The sequence below is a fragment of the Montipora foliosa genome, chromosome 4 (genome assembly GCF_036669935.1).
Source record: "Montipora foliosa isolate CH-2021 chromosome 4, ASM3666993v2, whole genome shotgun sequence".
Taxonomy (NCBI): domain Eukaryota; kingdom Metazoa; phylum Cnidaria; class Anthozoa; order Scleractinia; family Acroporidae; genus Montipora; species Montipora foliosa.
The window spans coordinates 3950534-3958114 of record NC_090872.1 but is presented as its reverse complement, the minus strand read 5'-3'; the positions used below and the strand labels follow the sequence as shown (position 1 = coordinate 3958114).

Here is a 7581-nt window from a genome sequence, read left to right as displayed (position 1 = left end):
ACCAAGGCCCAAGTGGTTGAAAGATTCAACCGCACTTTGAAACAACTTATGTGGCGTATGTTCACTACCAGCAGCTCGTACCATTATTTGGACCAACTGGACGATTTAGTCAATGGGAATTACAATCAAAGCGTCCACCGTAGCATCAAAATGAGACCAGCGGATGTCAACGAGAATAACGCATCAGAGGTCTGGAACAATTTGTATAGACATCTGTTCAAAAAGCCGACAAAGTATAAATTCAAAGTGGGAGATCAAGTCAAGATCAGTAAGCATAAACGCATCTTTGAAAAAGGTTACTTACCATCATGGACGGAGGAAACTTTCACTGTTGCTCAGAGACTTCCGCGCGACCCACCCGTGTATCGCCTAAAGGAAGCAGACGGTGACTGGATTCAAGGCACTTTTTACGAATTTGAGTTACAGAAAGTGATAGAAACGGAAAAACACCTGTTTCGTATTGAAACAATTTTAAAACGCAGGGGACGAGGAGCGAATAAGGAGGTGTTGGTACATTGAAAAGGTTGGCCAAAGAAATACGACAGTTGGATTCCGCATAACCAGATGGTCGCTTTACAACAAACATGATTCAAGATAGCGACTTTTACGTGACACTTCCCAGTAATGCAAGCAGTAATTTATTTCTAAACAATTCCAAGTCCTCCTTTCGCGTAGCGCTACCTCGACAAATCCATCTGAAACATGAAGAAGATTGGGAAGTAGGATTGCATCATATCGTGTATCCGCTCTCAATGTTTGACATTACAAATGACTGCAAACATTCTCACATCATGCTGGATCGTCGAGGTGACTCCACACCGTTTGTATTACCCGAGGGCAAGTATTATACAGCCTTAGATGTCACAGAAGGAATGTTACAATGCCTGAACATCGCTGACCCACCATCTAAGATTGAAATACAGTGGACGACGAATGGAATGTAACGTTAAACTCGCAAACTGAAGGACTTCTGATCACATTGTCTACAGCTCGTGCGTTGGGATGGATAACCGAAAACAACACTCTTACACCCAGCGTTTGTTTGAATGCTGCCCTCACCTTACAAAGAAAATATGGTCATGATTGGTTCATCTTACCAGCTGGCACATCCATCACATATCCGGGTATTTACATCTTTCCTCCTTCGCTGTCGCTTTGCTCGTGTAAGCAGCGACTGGTTCAAGTTCAAACCAATCTCGTGGAACCGTGGCAGATGGGTGACAAGCGCTTACCTCTCCTACATGAGATGGTACCCCTGGGCAGTTTTCGAGAAACACTCCTTGAAGAAAGAGAACATATTGTGTACCTACCTTTGCGGACAAAGATATTTCAGACCATTGAAATATATTTAACGAGTGGATACGGTCAAACGCCAGCATTTTTAGACGGTATCGTCAGCGTCGTTTTACATTTCCGCCGTCGATCAACATGACCAACAGTTTTTACATGGTGCTGACCAGTGATGCAAGTCTGACTCAGTATCCAGAAAACAAGGCGGCCGATTTTAAGATGCAGTTACCAAGTCAACTACACCTAAGTGAAGACTGGGAGGTGGCCATGACACGCATCATTTACCCTTACACCTGGCAAAACGTAGGTGAGAATCAATTGTCCTACACTTTGCTTTGTAAGACTGGCCCTGAACCCTGGAAATTGAACATCCCTGTACCAAGTGGCATTTACCGTACGGTCAAAGATGTCATTCACGGTATGACGAAGGGACTACACAATCGATTGAGAGACATTTATTTGAAGAGTGACAAGACCATTACGAGTCTGGAAGGAAACGAGTGTTTTTACATTTACAACTGTGTTTTCATCCGTGGCGATCAATGTAAGGGGAGACACAGGTCAATTGATACCATTTGCTTCTGGAGCCGTACGCGTGACCCTGCATTTTCGGCGTCGTGATATTCTATAACAACATGTTATTACCTATGAACCACCGATATTACCCATATGGACGACATGTTGTACCCTATAGGCAGCACGGTAAAGGAGGAGACATTAGTATCTACGGAGGAACAAACCCTTATGGTCAAGGGGGCAACGGCTTAGGTGGAATGTTTTGGTCCTTGTTCCGTTCAGCAACTCCCTTTCTCAAAACAACAGCAAAAAAAAGTGGGAAAACGAATGCTCGATACTGGATTGGAAACGGGAATGCAACTTGTCCAAGACGTGATCAATGGTCAACCTTTAAAGAAAGCTGCCAAGACAAGAGCGAAAGCTGCTGGAAAAAATTTACTCACAGGGGTCATTGATGACATTACACAGCAAGGTCGAGGAAAAAGAGTATATAAGCGCGCGGTACGTCAAAGCGGCGCAGTGAAGGACAGACCAAGAAAAGGAGAACACCTCGGTCAACGTTCAAGACTATTTTTGATTAAAGATGGCATCAGCACACCCTCTCTCAGCCCCTGGTGCGAATTCAAGTTTACAATTGTTTGATGTACTTGTGACAGATGTGTCCATTGTTAGCAGCAAATGGATCGATTATGAACCGGTTCAAACGGGAACTAATCCCATCGAGTTTGTCATCAAACCGTTAGCTGACTACATTGACATTAACAAGACAGAGCTGCGATTGGTAGTAAAGATTACCAAACAAGATGGATCGCCCACAGGGGATGGTAAGAAGTACACTCTGGTCAACAACGCCCTTCATTCCATCATCAAACAGTTTACCATCAAGATCAACGAAACGCTGGTAACACTACAGTCAGACACTCAAGCATACAATGCTTACATCAAGACCTTATTGAACTTTACGGAACAAGCCAAGAAATCGTATTTAACCAAAGCTCTGTATTACAAAGACACTGCTGGACACATGAATGAAGTAGATAATACAGCAGAAAATAATGAGGGTCTGAATAGAAGAGCCACATTTACTAACAACGGCGCAGAAGTTGGGTTGGTCGGAGTACCTCTTTGTGACGTGTTTAATATTGACAAGTTGTTGCTTGACGGTTTGGAGATCAAAGTCAAAGTGGATCTGAACAACGATGCTTTTGGTCTCATGGCTGGGGAGACTCCAAACAACTGCAAACTAAAGATCATGTCTAGTACGCTTCGCATACGCACAGTGCGTGTTGCAGACAGTGTGAAACTAGAACATGTGCAGATCATGCAAGGTCACAAACGGAGCGCACCGCTACCAGCCATCTATACCCTAACCAGAACCCCTACGCAGGCAGGGATCATCCCTCAAGGAGTCTCAAATCACACTGAGACAGATCTATTCCACGGTTTCATTCCTCAGTGCATCATTTTTGGGCTCGTGCGGAACGATGCCTTCAACGGAAACCTTGCAAGATATCCTTTCAACTTTGAGCTGTTTGACCTGCAAGACATTCGGCTGACTGTGAATGGAGAAGAAATGCCTTATTCTGCGCTGGATCTGACGGGTGGACAAAAGATCGATGGTTACAACACGCTGTTTTCAGGAAGTGGAGACATGAATTGTGGGCACGGGCTTGACATTGATAGAGTGGATTGGGAAAACGGATACGGTTTGTTCCGTTTTGATTTGACACCGGCAGGAAGTGGACATCCCGATCATCTGATAATGGGGTATCAGAAAGACAGGTAACGTGAAGAACGGGTAACATGAACCTGTACCTGAAATTTGGAACTCAAACGAACTCAGTTCTGAATTTAATTGTGTACGCAGAATTTCAGAATCAGTTGGAAATTGATCGCAATCGTCGCTTGGTCTACGATTTGTCACAAGGCTCTTAGTTCATGGTCATGCATCCGACGCAAGAACTATGGCAAGCCTGTCCTTCTGACCCTGTGTTAGCACCTCTGATGCAAGGCATATTTCCAAGGGATAGGCTACCTGTCATCAACACCTACCCAGCCGGACTCATCATGAGCAACCTGGGACACATTGGGTGGCTATGTACTTTGAATCGCCTCGTGAAAGTGAATTCTTTGACAGCTACGGATTTCCTCCTGAAACTTACAAGATGGATACCTACATTCTACGGGAAGTTACCTATTAGAACGACAAACCACTGCAAGGACTGAACTCGGATGTTTGTGGAGATTATTGTTTGTTTTATCTCATTCGGCGAGCACGGAATGTTGATACGAACACTGTTCAAGCTAAATTTAAACGATATGATTCTCAGTGGAACGATGCACAAGTTGAACGGAGTGTACACGCTTATTTTAATTCAGTCATTTATCCTAAAGTTAATGATTGCTTTCAACAAGGTTGTAAGTCATTTCGCTGTGTCCATAAGCAATAAAATCATGTTGAAAAGTAAACAAAATGTTGCTGTTTTTGTGTGTATGTGCTAGTCAAAGGGGTGGGAATTCTATCTCGTGTACACAAACGGTCAATGGCAAGATTGTTTTAAGGAATTGGTAAAGGAAGTCACGTTTATGGAGGGTATTCCCGACGACATTTCCGCCTTATTTCCACCCCCTCATCGTCCTGGTCTGCTCGTGTTAGATGACCTCATGAGAAACTGTAGCGATGACGAGCGCATTTTGGATTTGTTCACCCAAGTGTCCCATCATTGTGACGTCACCTGCATTTATTTGACACAAAACCTTTTTCCCCCAGGAAAGTTTTCCCGGAGCATTTCTCTTAATGCTAATTACATCATTGCCTTTAACAATCCTCGAGATACTTTGGGGTTGAGGACACTGGCACAACAGGCGTTCTCTGGGCGCGTTCCGTTTGTGTGGTAGAGTTTTCAAGACGCTACATCACAACCATTTGGATACTTAATGATGGATTTACATCCACGAACCCTGGACATTCAACGATTGCGAACAAGGATCTTCCCAGAGTCACATTCATATCCCATTGTTTACGTTGATAAGAAAATCTATAAAACCGATGAACCCTTTCCAGTAGATTTCATTTAACGCCATGGCTTTGCAGTTGTTGCACCGCGAGGAGACAGTAAACAACCAAAGTGGTGGTGACATGACTTTGCGTTCTAGAAAGATTTCAAAAGCTACCGAGAGAAGAAAACAAGAACTCGTCAAGGCTTCCAAAGTTAATCCACATTTACCCTTTCTCTGCACTTGTTTTACAAGCAGAGGGAAACAGCGGAAAGAGATGATATCTCATGCTAGTAAGGGACAAATAGAAGCCATCAGTGAAGTCGCTCTTAATCTACTTAAAGGGAATATTATGGTTCCAAGTTCATCATTTAAACGCTTGAAACCGCACAAGGCGAAACTCCTGTATTTGACTCGCAAGACACCTAGTCTGAAGAAGAAAAAAGAAGTTCTCAATCAGCAAGGAGGATTCCTGCCAGCTCTCGCCTCTTTGATTGCACCGTTCGCTTTGAATTTATTGGGTAAAGTGCTAAAATGAAACACGTACAAAAAATGATGTTGGTTCCAGAGCATTTATTGCAAAGCCTTGAGACAGAACATCGCTTAACCTCACCTCCGCAACTCACGACCTTGACGCGCTTGGATCAAGACATGAAACATATCACGGATTCTACTTTGCCCGAGGATCAAAAAGTGGCCCTATTGGATCAACTATTACAAGGTACCAAGGTTTGTCAAAACAAATGAAGAGCGAAACAAAGACGAAACCTGCAGGGACAGCGACAACAACTCCAAATGGGCCCACTCCAAACCATTCTCCAATGATATCCGAGGTACAACCCAAAAAGACAGCACACAGGAAACTTCTAACCACACCCGTTGGTCCATCCAAAATTCCTGTCAGGATAGAAACACCACCTTCTGCTATCGAAAAGGACACAGATCCCTGGATCTTTGAAACGCCCCCAGATTCCACGGAGAAGAGAGTTATTAAAAGGTCCTACAGGGCGAGAACACCTATGGTTGCCCGATTAAGGAGTAATACAAAGTGGGAACCTTACTGAACAATAATGATGCAGCGAACTCAAATGAATTACATTTTTTTCATCTCTCATTTACGCGTGTGTTATTTATTGTTGCTCTAAACGTATTGAAATAGTGCATGCATAATAGAACACTAATGATGCAGCGAATGCAAGTGAATTACAACATTTTTTTTTCTTCTCTCATTTGCGCGTGTGTGATTTATTTTCGCTCAAAAAGCGTTGAAACAGTGCATGCATAATAGAACAATCATGATGCAGCGAATGCAAGTGAATTACAAAGAGAACTACTCTCACAAATATCACATTGTGATAAGCGTTCTCTGTTAGTCCCGTAAAACGCTTGAAATGTTTGTTGGTGTGTATTTATTGACTTAACAACTATAATCTTTGTTGTACATAGGGTGCGCTTTCAAAACAACTTTTTTTCGGATTAAGCCTTGTTTAAAGAGAACTATCTCTCGCAAATATCACATTGTGATAAGCGTTCTCTGTTAATTCAGTAAAACGTTTGAAACGTTTGTTGATGTGTTTTTATTGACTTAACGATAGCCTTCTGCAAATAAAATTCGTTCGAGTTAGTCCGGTCTCGAATGTTTCATATTCTGTATGTCTGAACAGAACTGCATTATCAGAGTCACAGTATTTATTTAAGCGCAACGCAACATGTTTGTTTTAACGTTACAATAGTCAAATAGTAGAAGAACAATCATTTACATCTAGAGTATCTTTTAATAAAGCGTTTGAAATGTATATTGTTGTTTGCTCACTGCGTCAAATATTGTGAAAAGTATTTTGAAATACGATATGAAACCAACTCCCGCTTCACCATACCACAGTATAAAACGCTTCTCAAAATCCAAAGGTTTTTTTCAAGCGTTTTTAGAAAAGGTTTTATTCAAATCTGTTGAGTAGGCTTTCTTTGTGTCTGTGCACTGAAGGATGTCTTTGTGTATTCTTACATAAAAAAGATTGCATTTACCCGTGTTTCATTCAAGCGCGAGGTTGAGAAAAAACTTTCCTTAAAAAAAGGTTGTAACAACGGAGTTCACGTTTGTTTAAAAAGCGTAAAAGAGTTGAGAATGCTCCTCTTTTCCACACAAAACAACTTTTTTTCTTCTATATTCTTCATTCTTCACGCTTCGATCGCCTCTACGCAAATTTAGTTTAAAAAAGAACAAAGCGTTTGTGGACTTGTCCAGGCGTGTAAAGCCTGTTTGACTCGCTTCAAAACAATAGGGTTCTCACTTCACTTTGTAGGTACGTGACCCCAAGCCCAGAAAGTTAATGTAAACTGACGTCATCGGTGTCTCATTGGCCCGTGATGACATCACCTTGACCTCATTGGCTCCCTGTATTTCCCATTGTTCTTTTCGCTGTATATTTGCGTTACCACCCGGATGGCTGGGTGGAAACAGAACACAGGCAAAGCAAACACATCTCGCTTACTTTCTCAACAAAAGAGACCTTCATGTACGTACGTGACTAGCATCTGATTAACCTAACCCTAATTTATGCGACGACCTGGGATGCACGTGTTGTTTCAAGTGTTAGGGTTACAGCTGCGCTGCTCACGTGTTGTTTCACGTGTTAGGGTTAGGTTACAACCGTTATTGCGTCTTGCCCCAACTTGCCCCTAAATTATGCACGCCCCCTTCTTTCACGTGTTAGGGTTAAAACCGACATTGCGCCATGCCCCAACATGCCCCTAATTTATGCACGCTCCCTTCTTTTG

At 42.5% G+C, this 7581-nt stretch overlaps 1 pseudogene; it reads left to right on the top strand.

Moving 5' to 3' along the window:
* The first annotated feature begins 2389 nt into the window (after positions 1–2389).
* LOC138000935 (uncharacterized protein F54H12.2-like) lies at positions 2390–3741 on the top strand (annotated as a pseudogene).
* Positions 3742–7581: the final 3840 nt, after the last annotated feature.